Source organism: Papio anubis, chromosome 19, assembly GCF_008728515.1.
Source record: "Papio anubis isolate 15944 chromosome 19, Panubis1.0, whole genome shotgun sequence".
NCBI classification, from domain to species: domain Eukaryota; kingdom Metazoa; phylum Chordata; class Mammalia; order Primates; family Cercopithecidae; genus Papio; species Papio anubis.
Window position 1 is genome coordinate 42,644,050 of NC_044994.1, and position 18,353 is coordinate 42,662,402.

The 18,353-nt window shown below is 43.0% G+C and overlaps 1 protein-coding gene and 1 pseudogene across 2 annotated transcripts in view; both read left to right on the forward strand.

Moving 5' to 3' along the window:
• MAPK4 (mitogen-activated protein kinase 4) overlaps nucleotides 1–18,353 on the forward strand; it is a 171,158-nt gene that overhangs the window by 34,328 nt on the left and 118,477 nt on the right. The gene's annotated exons all lie outside the window — the stretch shown is intronic.
• LOC108583102 lies at nucleotides 5,354–18,341 on the forward strand (annotated as a pseudogene).

The following is an 18,353-nucleotide window of genomic DNA, read 5'->3' on the forward strand; positions in this document are numbered from 1 at the left end:
TACCTGCTTCGTTTGTCTAAGTGGGTGTCTATATGCAGCCCTTGAAGGAATGAATAGAATTCAGATAAACAAAGGTGGGATTTCTGAAAGGAGTAATGCTGTAAATAATAAGAACAGATTCCCATTAAATAGTACTCAGTGCTGGGAGCTCTTCTAGGGCTTCACACGTTTACCCCATTCAGTTCTCACAACTCCATGGATAGGTGCTATTGTCATCCGCATTTTCTCCATGGGCTGACTTGAGGTACAGTGAGGTTAAAGGACTTGTCCAAGGTTATATGGCCAGTGAGGGGTGTGGGTGGAGCTGGAGTTTGAGTCCTGGCAGCTCTGATGCCAAAATCTGTGCTTCTACCACCTATACTACATTATGCCTGGCCCCCGGTTTGCTTCTTCTGTTTGATGTATTGACTGTAATTGACCTGGGATTTGATCTGTCTCTGGTTAATCCTCTTACAATAGCATGAGCCTAAGTCACTCCCCTAAGGAACATCATACCCAGAGCACTTTATGAATCCTTTATGAGAATTCTCTTGTGGAAGAACCTGTTTATGAAGGAACAACTGGGTTCTTTAGAAAAGTGGCCCTCATGAACTCCAGACATCATTAGAGGTCCAGCACAGTCCTCTCTGCAGTCTCTCTTCATGCACCTAAGTGTAAAGAATTCCTTAAATAGCACCCATTGGCCATAAGGTACATGATGCTATTCTATGTATGCACCAAAATCAACATCAGTGGTATAATGTCAGATAAGGGAAGCACTGCTTGGTAGCAATGCGTGCCCAAAAGGAAGAAAAACTTGGCAATTATCGTTGGCCACCGATTCTGTAAATCACAAGAGTGTGATGAAGCTGTTAAACACAAAATCAAAACCAAACAAAACTTCACACAGTCTCAGTCCACATTAATAGAAGTAGAAAGTTCAAATCATAGCATTAAACAGCCCTACTGCACTCATTACTGTTTAGAGTAAATCTTACCATGTTCAATTTCAAGTGTCATTGTTTTTTAACTTGTAGCTAGAATTTGCACAGATCTTAAGTGTTCAATTTTAAAGCACAGATTTTGGCATCAGATCTTAAGTGTTATGACAATTGCATTTACCCATATAACCATTACCCCAGTTAAGATATAGAATGTTTCTGTTATCCCTAAAAGTTTTGTCATGTCCCCTTTCGGTCAGTTCCCATTCACCCCAATGAAAAGCGTATGTTGATCCCGAGAGACAAGAAGTCTGCCGGACCAGATTGGGATTCTTCTTTACTAACCTTTCTTTACTAAGTACTTTGTACATGTCACAAACCCACAGGAAAGGTGTCTTGGAAGTGGGTGGCATAGGCTGGAGACAGCTTGTTGCAGAGACAGATCCAGAGATATTACCAAATGGAAACACTAAAAGCTCATCTCCACTCCCAGCAGCCAGTCCTGGATAACGCTCGCCTGTCTCTACAATCGTGACTCTGTCCTGCTCATCTTGTTTCTAGACTAGTGGCCCCAGGGAGTCTTGCTAGATCAAAACATAGGTTTCTGGTTTTACGTCCCAAAGAAAGCTGCCAAGAGCATGTAATTAACTAGAAAGTTCCAGATGATGATTTATAAGTCTTATTTAGACCTTTACAATGATCTACTTTCTTAGTGGCCTGTGTTGAATTGGCTTTGGTGGCTACCCTTGGGTTGCTTTAAGTGGGACAGAAAGAAGACATCCATCATGTTGGATCAGGAGGCACCCCCAGGACATAGCATAGTTTTAGATATGGGGGAGATGATCCCTAATATATGTGCTTGTTTGAGAAGCCCTACCTAGGTTATCTCTGGAGCTCTGTCATAGTTCAGCTGTGTATAGACACTTCTTTGGGCTGGAAAATCCTTGTTTGAAAATTGAGATTAATGCCGTCTCTCTATCGCAAGATGATGGAGAAAGTTAAATGAAATATTAAGTAGTTAGAGCTCTGAAAATATATAAAAGTGGCATGACATTAGGAAGGATCACCTATTAAAGCATCTCTGTCTCCTTGAAGCTGAGCTGGGGGGAGAAACAAGCAGTGAGATTTGGGACAATGAAACAACGTTTTAGTCCCTCTGTGTTTAAAAATTCACCCTTACATGTTCATCCTTTTGGGTTTTAAAAGCTTCCTGGGACTTCATGGCCCCTCCAACCACCACCACAACACCCCTTTCTTCCCAGCTAAAACTGCCAATAAACGTTAGACCTTAAAACTTGATCTTCTAAATGGAGTCAGCTGGGTTTAATATTAGATACCTACTGCATGCCAAGCACTGTGAAGGTAATAAAAATAAGCAAGAAATAGCAGCTGCCCTCCGGGAATTTCTAACTTGATCACTTCACTTACAGCAGGAGAAGAATCCCAGACAAACAGTCCTCCCGTTTCATTCACTAACCAACATTACTGGTCTTCTTACCAGTTTACCTTGATCTGTCTCGGCCCCTGCCTTTTCACACATTAAATAATTAATTCTGGAGTTTTCTCTCTACAATGAGCAATGGCCTGGTCAGGAAGAAAATCGTCTCATGGACTTCTAAGGAAAAACGAAAAACAAAATGACTGTGTCTTTTGAAGTAGTCCTAAGTAAACTATGATTCTGTGTTCTCAGTTTATGGGTAGCTTTGGTTTAAAACATGTCCATATGCCTTTATCTTCATAACTCATGCCTTAGGCTGTCCCTTCTTTACAACTAAACTTCACATTTTATTTGGATTTCACTAACTTTTTCATTAATGACCGCTTTCTGTTCCAGGATTCAGTCCAGAGTTTAGCAATCCACTTAGTTGTCATGTCTCCTCTGCTCTGAGTTTCTTGGTCTTCCCTTGTTTTTTTCATGACTTTGGCAGTCTTGAGGAGTACTGGTCAGATGTCCCTCAATCTAAGTTTGTCTGATTATTTTTCTCATAATTATATTGGGGTTAGTGGGTTTTTGGGGGAAGGAATACCACAGAGGTGAAATGACCCTCTTGTCATGTCAGATCAGGGGATACATGATATCCCCATGATTGGTGATGTTAACCTTGATCACTTGGTTATGGTGTGGTGTTTGCTTGGTTTCTCCCCTCTGAAGTTATTATTTTTTCTCTTTCCATACTCTGTTCTTTGAAAGAGAGTCACTAAGTCTAGCACACTTTAAGTTTCACCTCCTGAAGCAGGGTGTATCTGTATGTGTTATTTGGATTGATATGATTTGAACAGAATTAATATTCAGCCTCTCTATACAGCACCACTGAACTTCACACTACAGGTCATTCTCACTGTATACCTTGAGAACGTTAGTTAATTAATCGTAATTAGAAATTATAACAGACTCTCACTAACTCTTACTTCACTGATCTGTAAATAGAACAGATTTTTTTAAAACCTATCAGTCTTTTTACCTCACTTCTAAACTGAGATTTGTATAGCTAAAAGTGGCAGTATATGCTTAATCCATGAAATCTATGTCTATGAACATATTTCATTTTTTACTTTATTATTATTATTATTTTGAGATAGAATCCCACTGTCACCCAGGTTGGAGTACAGTGGTGCAATCTCAACTTACTGCAACCTTCGCCTCTTGGGTTCAAGCAATTCTCGTGCCTCAACCTCCCAATAGCTTGGAGTAAAGGCATGGGCCACCACGCTTGGCTAATTTTTTGTATTTTTAGTAGAGGCAGGGTTTCACCATGTTGCCCAGGCTGGTCTCGAACTCCTGGGCTCAAGCGGTCCGCCTCCCTCAGCTTCCCAAAGTGCTGGGTTTACAGGTGTGAGCCACTATGTCTGGCCTGCTTTTATTATTTTTAATAGACACGTAATAATTAGATACTATAAATGTATTTAAAAGAGGTTATCTGTGGAGCCTCAGCCTGAGTAACTTTCCACAAATATTTTACTTTGTGTTTTCTGCTTTCCTGAGGAGTATCTAAGTCATTTATAGAGAAGTATATTTGTGAAAATAGCTTGGATTTTAATCTGTATGTTATATTACAACCTCTAAGTGGAACATCTTACTGTAAGGGGTGCAAAGACAATTATTACATATAATTAGGTAATATCTTCATTCTCAAAAAACCCCAGTCTCTTTATGACTTGGTTTCTAGTAGAACAGGGTTTAGTTTCAGATGAATCTATCTTCAATTCTGCCCAGTAGAAGCCACTGTATTTGATACAGTTTGTGTATTCCAATCATTTCCCCATATGTATATGCGTCTATGGTTCACCCCAACCACACTGAATGTTTGAAGAGAACAGTCTGTGACTTCTACCTTTGTCTCCCAGTGACTAGCCTGTGGCATCTGTAGAGTTGTTGGTTGTTTATCCAACATCGATGTGTGCCTTTCCTTCTATCCAACAGAATCCCGATTTATTCAGGAACCTCTCCCCTCTCCCTAACCAGGCATCTCAGGGGAAACTGACCCACACGTAGCTCCAGGGGCAGGTCTGATTGTTGAAGGTATTCCTCCTCCTCACTCATGATTAGCCTTGAAAGGGACACATGGCCCCAAACAGCCCATGTAGGGAGCTTGCTGGGGGCTTCTGAGAAATTTTTCTCCATCTTAAGACAAAGTGACAAGGAGTGGTGAGGTGGCTTCTCTACCTGTAGACACTGTCATGCATAGCCATGACCATCAGAGCCACCAGAGCTGCCCACCTCCAGTCAGGGCACAAAACCAGGAGAATGTCAGGGGAACCATGGACCTGTGCTAAGCTGAGGCTTCCCATTTGTGAAACTATAATAAATGTACTTTCTGTTTTAAGTTCAGTTTCCTATTACTTGCCGTCAAAGACTTCCTTGGTGATATATGTTTATCAATAAGTATATTTATTTGATTGATTTTAGTGTCAAAGGACCTCTTAGAAAGAAGAGGATGATTTTAAAAAATGAAAAAAAAAGTCACTAATTCACTTTGGGAAAGGAATTTCATCCTAGCTAGAAATTTTTAAAGAATATGTGGTTTTTATTCCTGTTCATTCCTTGTTCATAAACTTGTACATTAAATGTTATTTTAAACTTTAGTATTATTCATGATTTGAAGATAAAATTAAAAAGTGGTGGGCACAATGGCTCACTCCTGTAATCCCAGCACTTTGAGAGGCCGAGGTGGGCAGATCACTTGAGCCCAGGGGATTGGAACCATTCAGGTTTTGAACATAGTGAGACCCCTATCTCTGTAAAAAAAAAAAAAAAAAAAAAAAGAGAGAGACATAATGTGAGACCCTGTCTCTATTTTTAAAAATACAAAAATTAGCTGGGCATGGTGGCTCATGCCTGTGGTCTTAGTTACATGGGAGGCTGAGGTGGGAAGATTGCTGGAGCCTGGGAAGCGGAGGTTGCAGTGAGTCGAGATTGTGCCACCGCACTCCAGCCTGGGTGAGAGAGCGAGACTCTATCTCAAAAAAAAAAAAAGAAGTTAGGGTGCCATTGATTGGTCTGTTTTGTTCTAGTGTGAAAATTGCCTGGCTTCTGGAAACCATGAAACAGTATAGATTGCAGCCTCCTCTGAAACACATGCAACTTTCTCTACCCAGAGTTATTTTGTCTCAATCCCTTCCACCCCTCCTTCCATAGCTGCACCACTTCTCTTCCTCTTTCTGTTTTGGGTGTCCTCCTGCAGGTGGTTGTCCACTGAGCTGTGTCTTCCCAGATGCAAAGTCAGCTTCACCTGGGTCTTTTGAATAGAATGCACCCCTCCAGTACTGCAAGCTTCACCTGGCTCCTTCTTGGAGATCCTATTTACTGCAGTATGGTATCAATTTATGACTATTTTACTTCTTATTGAGACTCTGTGTGTGATGTCCATAGGTATTCAAGCCCTGGAATGTTGTTTCTCACCATTTCCCATCTTTTGCTTGCTGTGGGTCACTAGGCACATTCTGCACTCTTAGTCTTCTTCCTTTGTCATACCTCTTGCCTTCCATGGCAGCTCATTTCAAGGGCTTTATGAAAATAGCTTTCTTTTCTCATCTCTAGTGGACACTTGATGCTTGTGTTCCCTCTATCCTGCGGAAAGGATCCATTATTTTGATATTGCAAACCTTAGCCCAGTAAGTAAATTTGTTTTTTCTCTCCAGTCAACAGCCCAGTATTTCCTAGCTGGTAAGATCCAGCTTTATCTCACACATTTTTATAGTGTGTTTCTTAAATTATATTTCTCAGAATATAGTTCCTTAAGGTGTTCTGTAGAAATATGATTCCACAGACAACGTAATTTGAGAAATGCTGCAGATCTTCCCAGAGAGTCACCATGCATATTAGTAAGTACATCATAGGTCCCAACAAACCCTGTATAAAGACAACTGTTTAACTTATTTAACTACAATGCCCTCCACCTCTGCTTCCCTCTTGCCTCCTCCCAACAAGGTCTATTCAACAGCCTATTAAACTCACCCAGTAGAATTTACAATTCCCTGAACCCATTTGGGCTTTGCTGCTTCTAAGCCTTTGCTTTTGGGGTTTCTTACTTGGAACATCCTCCCAGGCTATCTTTGTCTATCAGAATGACCAGTCCTGCCCCCTGAGCGTAGCTCAGATGGTGACGGTGTGATAGTTTGCTTTAAAATATTTCCATATTAAAAAGTGCAGCAGGGATGTGGGCATAACTGAACTCCAGTCCACAAGAGGTAAGCGCTTAGCATTTGAAATATCCTAATCAGGAATCAACCTTCCAGAGGTAGTTATTCAGCATTCTAAGTATGCTCGAAATCTATACCAGAGGATTTGTAAATTAGCACAAAGTATGTGAGAAATGAATTTTCACTGGTGTGAGGAGTGATGTTCAAGATCAGTGATTGGTTACAAAGATTGTCTAGGCCACACCCCCTGCATGAAGGAGATATAAGAATCAGCAACCCCATTCCCTGGGTTCAGTACTGTGCTGTAGGCCAACTGCCTGAGGGTCTCAAGGACCCTGCTTCAGGGAAGACCTCTAGTGCCTGAGTCCTCTATAATCCTGGAATATTGCAGCCTTCTCAGATGTTGGGTGTGGGCTGAGGTGTCAGAGGGCCAAGATGGGGACTTCCCTGAGCTACAAAAACTGCTCACATGACTATGCAGGCTTGCTAATAAATTTCATCCAAGACCTGCTTAAACTGTGTCTTACCTCCTGGTAAGGAGGTAGTGGAGAGGGGCTGCATCACCCTCAGCTAATCTAGAGGTTACAGATAGTTACTACAAGAACCCGAGGAGCAGATGTGGCCGGTCAGCAGACAGGTCAGTCCCCCTTGGGCCATGACTGCTGGCCCAGGCCCCTCTCTGGTCATTTCTGTTCTCAAGGTGATGCTGACCAGGGTGAGAAGTCATCAGTCACCCCAGGGCTCAGCCAGCTCCACCGGCTTGCATCTCCCTGGCGTGTCTTCTGTCCCAGAATCAAAGTGGCTGCATTAGGGAACTGTAAGCCACTAAGGTACTTGGTTAAGGGACATCCACATCTCCTCTCACCCTGTGACCACAACAAAGAGGGACTCTTGCCATGCCGGTTTCCTGCCTGTGCCCCACCCTCCTCATCCTCCTAAACTCTCCTACGTCTACACACACACATTATTGGGGTTCCTGCAGGATCCATGCCTATACCAGCAAATGTGACTCTGTCATTCCTCCAGAACCTGATTTTCCACATTAGCCCAATGTGGTCAGTCCTGTCTCTGCCTCTGAGTCCACATCTGCAGAATGGGAATAAAGCAGTATCTCCTCATGGGCCTGCATATCCAAACTAGTTTGTATATCCAAAGTCTAGAACACTGCCTGGCATCTTGTAAGCACTTGGTAAGTATTCGTTCTTCCTTTTATCTTACTTTCTTCTTAAAAAATTATTATTATAGCTTTGTCTCAACAGGTAGGTTCATTGCACTGGTGTGAAATCAACAAATTCAGGAGGTTGTAATAGCCTTCTATTAACCAAGATAGATATCACAAAGGGATAGATATCACAAAGACCATGCACTAATGTTCACTTCTTTACTCATTGGGACCCTTACTTGGAACTTATTTCCTCCTGGTTTACAAAGAGTTCTAATGAGCTTGATTTGCTTCCTTACTTCACAGAAGATGAGAAAAAGCAAATTAGAAGGAATTTGAGGCAGGCATACCCAAACCATCAAGGAGTGACTGCTGATGGTGAAGAAAGAGTCATAGAAGTATAAAGACAAGCCAAAAGAACCTCAAATTCTGGGATCATTTAGGTAGGAAAAAATAGTCCCATGCCTCAGTACTTCTCAAACCATGTCATTGTTCTAAAGCCTAGTATAATGGTTGATGTTTATAGTGATGGTCTTGAGTTATTGAGAGATGATTAACTGATTTATAGCATGCTTTGTTTAATGAGGCAGGAAAGTATGTGATATGCTTTAGAACTTCCAACAAAGTGGTGAATGTTAGAGTTTTGAAGCTAAGAGTGATCAGTCATGCTCTTGTTGTTTGTTAAAACAATTTATATAACATACCCAGTTCTCACTTCATACCGGATAAATGAAGCATCACTTTCCATGGTTAGTTATAGCAGTTAGTAATTGCAAAATACCCCCTAATCCATGAGGTATAAGCTTGCTTACTTTATTAGAAAAACAACTCCCAAATCTGACTCTTGCTAAATCCTAAAGAGTTTTATAGATACATGTGAGAACAGAGCATGTAGAATAATCAATCTGAGAAACAGACCGGTACTTGTAAATAAAGCAGCCCCTTTTCTAAGTTCTATTTTTAACTTCTTTTGGTCTTGGTCTAGAAGACCTTATCCACTGTTAGGTTTTGCTAAGTTTGAAGCAGATATATTTTAGTATGAGGGAAAGGGCATGGGTATTTCACGGTGTTGCTGTGCTCAAGTTTCCCTTGGCTGTTAAGAGCTGACAGTCTCAAGAGTGCAATGGCCCAGAGCAGGTGGCTTTGCCCCACTGGTGACTGGGATGTGATCCAGTCTGTACTCTGACTTGTCTTGTGCAGAGACACATAAATGCATCAACAGGTAAGGAATTTGAGGGTCTGTAACAAATGATAGTGCAAGAGACAGAGCCTTAAATTAAGGAGAAGAGGGTGTAGGAGGATAGTAATTACAGCCTGACATTACTGCCATAGCCTCTGCCACCTACTGAGCTCTCACTATGTACCAGGCCCTGTGCACACATCAATGCTTTGATGCAGATGCCATCAACCCTACAAGGCAGATGCTTTATATAATGAGGAAACTGAGGCTCAGAGATGTTAAGTGACTTATGTAAAGTCACACAGCTAAGTACAGAGGAGATCAAGTTGACATCCAGATCTGTCTGCCTCTCCGGGCCATGGTTTGAACTACTGGATGGGCGCTGGGAAAACATCTTTTCTCTGGGACCAGCTCAGCCTTGGTCTTTGCGCAGAGGAAAGAGGCAGCAGAGGGCTCCCAGGAGTATTCCTGTACTGCTCTGAGGGAGAAATGCCAGGGACAAAGGTTTGGATCCATTTGGAAGGGACCTTGAGGAAACATTGGTTATATTACTTATCCTAGAGGTGGGTCCTCTGCTCTAGGGCCCAATAAAACCAGTAAGCAGTGGGAGCTGCTCCACCTTGCAAGAGAAACTCTTTACACTCCTGCTTCTATGGCCAGTGTGTCTGTCCCCAAAAGCTTTTCCAGGGTCACTTTTAACTGGGCAGTTTGCTGATCTCCTTAGATATTCAGTTCAAGACTGAGGTGGTTTTCATTTGGGATATCTCTCAGAGGGCAGCTGTGCTGTCATTTCTCCCAGGGAACAAGAAGCAGGACGTAGAGGGAAGGAGGACCCATGGCCCAGCTTCCGTCTGGGGCAGGCCTTCCCTGGCAGAGTGCCTGCGCTCGTTCCTCCGTACAGCTCACCTGGCTGCCACTCTCCTGCTCTGGCGAACATGGCAGCCTCTGTCCCATGTCTCAATCTGGTCTCAGTTCCTCCTGGATCTTCTTGTTCTTTAGGTTAGTGGCAGTCAGACAGAAAGATAAGAGGTCATGAGCTCAAAGGGGAAGAGTCATGAGGGCAGACTCTGGCTTGGTCCACATGCTTTGGCGAGGCATCCTGAACCACAGGAAAGTCTGGGCTGCAGCAGCAAATAAGGGCTTACATTTCTCACGGAGTCAAAGAAAAAGGAGGTGATGGGGACAGGGGTGGCAGAAATAACAGGTATCATGATAAAACAAGAGCACTGCAGAGAGAATGGGAACGTGCCCTGGAGTCAGACAGACATGGGGAGAGCCCTGCCTGCCACTGGCTGTGTGACCATGGACAAGGTCTTAGTTTTTGATGGAGATTTGACAGATATAAGCAAAGGAATCCTGGCAAAGAACAGTGGAGGTGTATTATAGACCAGGTGAAAGGGGCCAGATTTTTGAGGGTCTTAAGTGTCAAGCAGAGGTGTTGGGATTTTGTCTTTAATACGCTAGGGATCCATTGAAGGTTAGTGAGCAGGGATGTTGCCTGCTTAAAGTAGTGCTTGGGTGAGATTAGCCTAGCAATGTTACATTCCATTTACATTCATGCCTGCATCTGGAAAAATAATGCAAAAATGCTGCCCTATCTATTGGTAGCCTGGGATAACTAACAGTGGTCTTCAGTGCTGTCTACCAAATATTTCTAATTTTCTGCCTTCTGGGAACATAGCATTGCATTTTCCTGTCTGCTTCAAAGTTAGGTGTGACTATGTGATCTACCTAAATCAAGGCAGGGATTGGCAAACTTTTTCTTAAAGGACTAGATAGAAAATATTTTCAGCTTATGGGCCATATAGTCTCTCTTGCAACTACGCAACTTTGCTGTTGAAGTACGGAAGCAGTCACACAGTGCAGTGGAGCACGCATAGCTGTGTGGCAGTAAAACTTCATGTAGAAAAACAGGCAGCTGTACAATGCGTGTGAGCAGAAGTGACACTTTTGGACAGAAGCTCTAAGAGCTGGTGCCCAGTTCAATGGCACTGCTGTAATCCTGGAGGCACATGTGAAAGTTCAAAGCCTCTGTCAGGCTGGGACCCCAAGTGACTACATGAGCCAAGTCCCTGTCAATACAATGCATGTTGCACGTGTAGCATAGTTAAGAAATAAACCTGGCAGTGTTAAGGCAGTACGATTTTGATGCTGTTACTTTCTGCAGCATAACCTCTCTCTGCGGAATGATACAGTATCATCTTTGTATGCAAAGCATCACTTCACCATTCTTTCAGTCCTCGTCATTACAGCTGACATTTACTAAACACTTACTATGTGCCAAATACTAATGGTGGGGGGGACTTTACCAACATCATTTCAATAATTCCTTCTCACAACCATATGACGTGAGTGCTGTGATTATACCCATTTTTGAAGAAAAAGAAAATGGAATTTTTGAGAGGTGAATTAACTTGCTTACAATCTCACAATTGACATGATCCACAGTGGCCCTGTCACAGGGCAAGAATGAAGAATCATGCTTCCAGAAAAGCGCTGCTCTGAGCAGTGGAGGTGAGAGGAAATAGCCCGGAGGGATGAATTGGATTGGCAGTCTGACCACACAGTAAGAGGACCATGTGGAGATTGGCAGATCCTTAAGAACTGCTCCCAGTCATGTGCCCATGTATTTCCATCAGTCATCCAGAGCCAGTTGTCATCTTTCCATTCTCAGCCATGTTCATGTCTTTCTTTGAAAGGAAAAAATAATTTACATTCTGGAACTGTCTTAAGAAATTGTGCTACTCTCCTTCCTGGCCTGAATAAGCTGTGACTGTCATCTCTGATGGGTTTAAAGACAATTTACCAATCTTGTATTGCAACAGCCTTCCTCTGTTGGACACTGTAATAAGAAGTCACATAATGAGTTCTTACAATTCTCAAGAGCTACCATGGAAGATACTATCCATTATGCTATTCAATATTTCTTACTTAAAGTCTCATTTAATTAAGTTTTCTATTTAGTATCATGGAATTTTTTCAATAAAATTATACCTTTCCCTAATCAAAAATGAGCATTACATAAGCAATTACATTTCCCTTTTTACCTTGCCCGTTAGAAATAAGGATTTGCTTGATACTTGAAAATATAACTGTTCTGACTGAGGATCATGGTGGAAAATCTTTACTCATTCTCCCCCTGCTTCTCCTTCACCCCTGTGGGTTCAGATATCTGTTTCTGACTTTTAAGTTTTAAATGTATAACATTTTATTGTAGGTCACTGAAAATCCTTCTTGGAAGTAGATAAGATGTCAATTATAATTTATAACTTCAGTAGGCCATGTGATAGCAAGTCAGTGAGTAGCGTGGAGTTAACATTCCGAGCTTCTACTTCCCTCTTCCTGGTTGAAAGTCCTTGTTGTTTATCATCTAAGAGTGTCATCCCTCAGTGTGGGAAACCTTTAAGATACAGATCCACTTCCCTTTTTTACAATGACAACTCAAAGTATTATCCTTGTTCTAAACTTACTTCATGCATAGACCAATGATCCAAAAAAGAGATTTTGGGGGCCATCAGATTTGATGAAATTAGTCACAGCAGCAGATGCTTTTTATCAAGCACTTGCTTGCCAGACATTATACTGCCCATTTTGCATGCTGTATTATGTTTACCCTCCAACCTGTGAGATATGTCTTCTTATTGGGCTGGGGAGACTGCGGCTCATGTAAGTAAAGTGACTTGTCAGGACACTCAGTCAAGGAGAAGCTCATGCAGTCAAGGAGATTTAAACACAGGTGTTTGTGACGAGAACTGCACTCCTACTTTGCCACAATCAATTCTTGATGATGATGATGATGTCAGGTACTGTTCTTCTACATGCTAGGTACTATTCTAAGTGCAATGCTATGTTCCCAGAAGGCAGAAAATTAGAAATATTTGTACTATTCTAAGTGATTGATATTGTATTAATATCCCTATGACAGGTTCTGCTACCACCATTTTACCATGGGGAAACCAAGGCACAGAGAGGTTAAGTAACTTGCCATAGGTCACATAGGTAGTAAATGGTGGAGGGAGGATTTGAATCTAGACAGTTTGGCTCTAAGGCCCACTCGTTTCCTATGCTGCACTCTCTTTGGTCTTATCGGTCTATAGATATGGTGGATATATCCGACAAAAAAATTAAGATCTTGGATCATGAAGCCTAGATCCTAGTTCCCATTCTGCCAAATACTATGTGCCAAGTAGTACAGATAGGACTTTACCAACATCACTCCAATAATTCCTTCTCACAACCATATGACATGGGTACTATTATTATACCCATTTTTGCAGAAAAAGAAAATGGAATTTTGCAAGAGGTGAATTAACTTGTCTACAATCTCATCACCTCCCTTCTGTACCAACCAGGGTCATGGTTAGAAGACCAGAACCACACCATTTATTTTAGCAGAGTTTAAGGAGGGAGTTGATTAAACAGGCATGGGAGGCCTACCCTGAGGTAACATAGAGATATAACCACAGGAAGCAGCCTCCACCCCCAAGGCCAAGGGAACAGAGGACAGAAGCTTGGAGAAGTGGGGCTCATAGAATCACAGCTCAGCCTTCAGAGGAGGGACCATCACTTGGCTGGTGTTGGTATCTTAGGTCCTTGGAGGAGGGCCTCCCAGAGCAGAGGCTCAGACCTTGGAGAACAGGGTACTGCCAGAGGCTGCTGGTACCTCTGAGGGGTATGGTGCAGCTGGTTCTGGGAGTGTGGGAAAATGGGAAACCAGAACCAAGTTCAATGCCAAGGTGAAGAACCACCACTGGGTGAGCTACAGGAGCAACCCTCCTCCTGCCTTGCATCCTCCCTCCAGTGCCCCCTGTTGGCAGAAACTAACACAGAGCCAGTCATTAAGGAGCACTGTGATTTGCACGTTTTCTGATTTCTAGCCCAATATAACTGAACAGAGACTAGAAGGGGTTGTTCAGGGCTGAGAGACAAGAGCTTCATAAATGGTAATCATTCTTCTGCTGCCGTTTCTTTATTGATAAAACAAAGACTGAACAGATGGTGTGCAGGGAGCAAATGATACTCCCGTTTACCCACTCTCCTGGGCTTCTATCACAGTAAAAAGATGTAGCTTATCAAGTTCTCCTCTCCTCCTCTCTTTCCACTTGACAGTGAGCATCTTGAGGCCTAATATGTTATTTCTCCCAGTACTTGTCTAGTGCAAAGGACAGTTCTTGGTGAGGGCTGCTATTCTATGCTTGAACTATATAACTACCAGATTTGGACATGTACTTAAGTCACCAACTAATGAATGATCATAGAGGGTGTGCCCAGCCCTGGACCAGGGACTGCGGAGAAGAAGGACATGCTTGAGGCATGGACTGGCTGTGAATGAACTGACAGTCTTCTTATATGAGTGACATGAACCCAACAAGCAAAGAGCAGGTTCTTGCTTATGTGACAAAATGTCTCAAATTTCGGTAGGTTCAGGTAGAGTTTGAGTTTAGGAAAGGGAGCACGATCACATGACTTGGAGTAATTGTTTCTTACCAACATCCAATATACTCACTTGGAGACAGCATTTCTCCAAAAGCATGTGTGTTTAGAAAAGCTATTTTATTCTGCCATCTCTAGAGGCTTCCATGCACATCCAATAACGTGCAACTTCTCACATTTTAAAAAATTAAGGTGGAGATATCAAGAGAACATTCAGAAGTTACTTGTTCATGGCTGCAGAAAATCTGCAACAGAGAAATCACGTTAGGAGCAGCCCTGGGTGCATCTTCACAGGCCTCCACCAAATGAGTGAGCACAGCTGACCTTTTGCTAGAAGGTGTCACTGAGCTCCTTATCTAGGCCCAGACCAGAATGTAACCTTGCAGATATGATCCCATGGGAGAGCTGCCCATCTCTCTGACAGTGGGAACATTGTTCCCTAGCCTCAAGGAAGGCTTCAGGGAGTCATTTAATGACGCAGCATTTGATCTTCAGGGTTTGCAGAGAAAGATAAAGTGGCCCCGAGGAAATGAAAACATTCCTCTGGAGTCACCTGCCTACGTCAGCAAGATGCAGGAACATTGGATTAAACAACTGAGAAGTACTCTGATGCTTGCTGGATTCTTTGAGATGATCACACCATTGACATCACTTTTCCTAATCAGAATACTAACTCTTTATGCAGGAATGGGGCTGTGTTCTTTACACAGAGCCCTCAGGCACACTCCATAAACTTTAAAGATCGAAGTATGAGTTACATAAAGCAAACCCCAGGAACCTGAAATGCATAGCTTGACAGAGTTTTCACATGTTTACACTATGTGACCAGATAAGGTCATAGACTATTTCTAGTACCCTAGAAGACTTCTTTAGGCTCCCTCCTAGGAAGCTCTCTTCACCCTCCCATTCTGACCTTAGATTACTTTTGCCTGATCTTGAATTTTATATTATATGGATTTTAGAAGAGAATACTCATTTATGTCTGGATCTTTTGCTGAATATTGTACAATTTCATTTTTACTAATGGAGAAACTGCATACAAGTTCAGAGAAGTGTTATGACCTGAACAAGGTTTTACACCTGGAGTCCTACAATATTTTCCATTTCACAGCTCTTTTGCTATAATCCATATATCCAGCCATCCATACATCCATTCATCTAAACCTATCATAAGCAATGGCTTTGTGTCAGGGATGATTCTAGGTCTTGGACATATAGATATGAGTATGTCACCCCTACCCTCAGGGAGCTCCCAGTATAGTGGGAGAGAAATATCTCAGGTGCATAATCAAACAGGACTTGTGAGGGCATAGAACAAAAGGCTGTATATTTATGTGCATGCTGAGAGGAGGAATCTGTGACTGGAGGGCTCAGCATGGAAGGGATGACATTAGAGCAGAATTGCATTCTTGGACATTTTTCTTGTTTTTTCTTGCCAACAGGGATGCAAATTCTAAGAAGACAGGATTGGGGTCATCTTCTGTGTATATCCTATAGCACCTTGCAGTCATGGAGCCAACAGGAAATTATTGCTGAATTCATAGCCTACAACCTTTAAACATTGTGAAATGTCTTCTCTAAGGGTATGAGTAGTACACCTAGAATCTTCTAACTCTTAAGCAGAGAGTGACAGGTTACCATCTTGAGTTATTTGATTAGATACTTAGAAAGGTTATAAAGATCTTTAGCAAACAACAATGCCAGTTTCTGCAGAGTTCCTGGTGTGGAACCCTATAGCCAGAGAAACATAAGGCCCTGGATGAATCTCTGAAAATCGTGTCTGCCAACTTGCTTCTCTAGGTAGGTGAGAACTTGTTCAAGACTTTTTCATCCTTACAGGACATTAGAAAACACACTGTGGCAAACACATCCTAAGGTTCCCCGCAATGAATATATCCCCTTTATAACCCCCCTGTATAATCCTCTCCCTTGATAATGGCAGATCCTGTGCATCTAACCAATAGAATATGGCAAAAGTAATGGGATGTCACTCCTATGATCATGTTATGTTATAGAAGACTCTGTCTTAGCAGACAGGAGAGAGTGTCTCTTGTTGGCTTTGAAAAAGCATGCAGCCATGTGTGAGAGGGCCTGAGAAGAGAGCCACATGGCAGGAAGCTGTGTGTGGCCTCTAAGACCTGAGTAGCCTCCAGGCAGTAGTCAGTAAGAAGCTGGGTCCCTAACAGCTGCCGGGAAATAAATTCTGCCAACAACCTGAATGAGCTTGGATTCTTCCCCAGTCAAGCCTCCAGATGAGAATGCAGCCCATTTGACACTTTGATTGAAGCCTTGTGACCCCTGAGCAGAGGACCCAACTAAATTGTGTCTACATTCTTTACCCACAGAAACTGGGATGTCATTAATATGTGTTGTTTTAAGCTGCTAAATTTATAGTGATTTGTTACAAAGCAATAGGTAACTAATACATGCACTTACATGCAAACACTGATTGTGTCAAAACAACCCTTGTGTGACACATAGTTCTACAGAGACTGTAAGTCTTATATACACCATATATAGGTTGTAGAATAATAACCAATGAATTATTTTTATGATTTCAATTAGCATTTTACTTTTATACTATTGTGGGGTCTGACTTATCTAAGAAGTAAAGCAAGTGACTCAGCAGGAGAAGATGGCGACCATGTGGGATGAGGCCGAGCAAGATGGAATTGGGGAGGAGGTACTCAAGATGTCCATGGGGGAGATCATCTCACACACACAGATACTGGACAGTGAGATCAAGATCATGAAGAGTGAAGTGTTGAGAGTCACCCATGAGCTCCAAGCCATGAAGGACAAGATCAAAGAGAACAGTGAGAAAATCAAAGTGAACAAGACCCTGCCATACCTTATCTCCAACATCATCGAGCTCCTAGATGTTGATACTAATGACCAAGAGGAAGATGGTGCCCATATTGACCTGGACTCCCAGAGGAAGGGCAAGTGTGCTGTGATCAAAACCTCTACACGACAGACGTACTTCCTTCCTGTGACTGGGTTGGTGATGCTGAAAAGCTAAAGCCAGGAGACCTGGTGGGTGTGAACAAAGACTCCTATCTGATCCTGGAGATGCTGCTGACAGAGTATGACTTGCGGGTGAAGGCCATGGAGGTGGATGAGAGGCCCACGGAGCAATACAGTGACATAGGGGGTTTGGACAAGCAGATCCAAGACCTGGTGGAGGCCATTGTCTTGCCAATGAACCACAAGGAGAAGTTTGAGAACTTGGGGATCCAACCTCCAAAAGGGGTGCTAATGTATGGGCCCCCAGGGACAGGGAAGACCCTCCTGGCCTGGGTCTGTGCCATACAGACTAAGGCCACCTTCCTAAAGCTGGCTGGCCCCCAGCTGTGCAGATGTTCATTGGAGATGGTGCCAAGCTAGTCTGGGAGGCCTTTGCCCTGGCCAAGGAGAAAGCACCCTCTATCATCTTCATTGATGAGTTGGATGCCCTTGGCACCAAGCGCTTTGACAGTGAGAAGGCTGGGGACCGGGAGGTGCAGAGGACAATGCTGAAGCTTCTGAACCAGCTGGATGGCTTCCAGCCCAACACCCAAGTTAAGGTAATTGCAGCCACAAACAGGGTGGACATTCTGGACCCCGCCCTGTTCCGCTCAGGGTGCCTGGACCACAAGATCGAGTTCCCAATGCCCAACGAGGAGGCCTGGCCCAGAATCATGCAGATTCACTCCCGAAACATGAACGTCAGTCCTGACATAAACTAGGAGGAGCTGGCCCGCTGAACAGATGATTTCAACGGGGCTCAGTGCAAGGCTGTGTGTGTGGAGGTGGGCATGAGCTCACTGTGCAGGAGTGCCACGGAGCTCACCCACGAGGACTACATGGAAGGCATCCTGGAGGTGCAGGCCAAGAAGAAAGCCAACCTGCAGTACTAGGCCTAGGGTGTGCCGGCCGGCCCCAGTCTCATGGCTGAAGTGCGCAATAAAAGGTGGTTTAGGGTCAAAAAAAAAAAGAAGAAGAAGAAGTAAAGCAGGGCATTGCATTGTTTAGGACA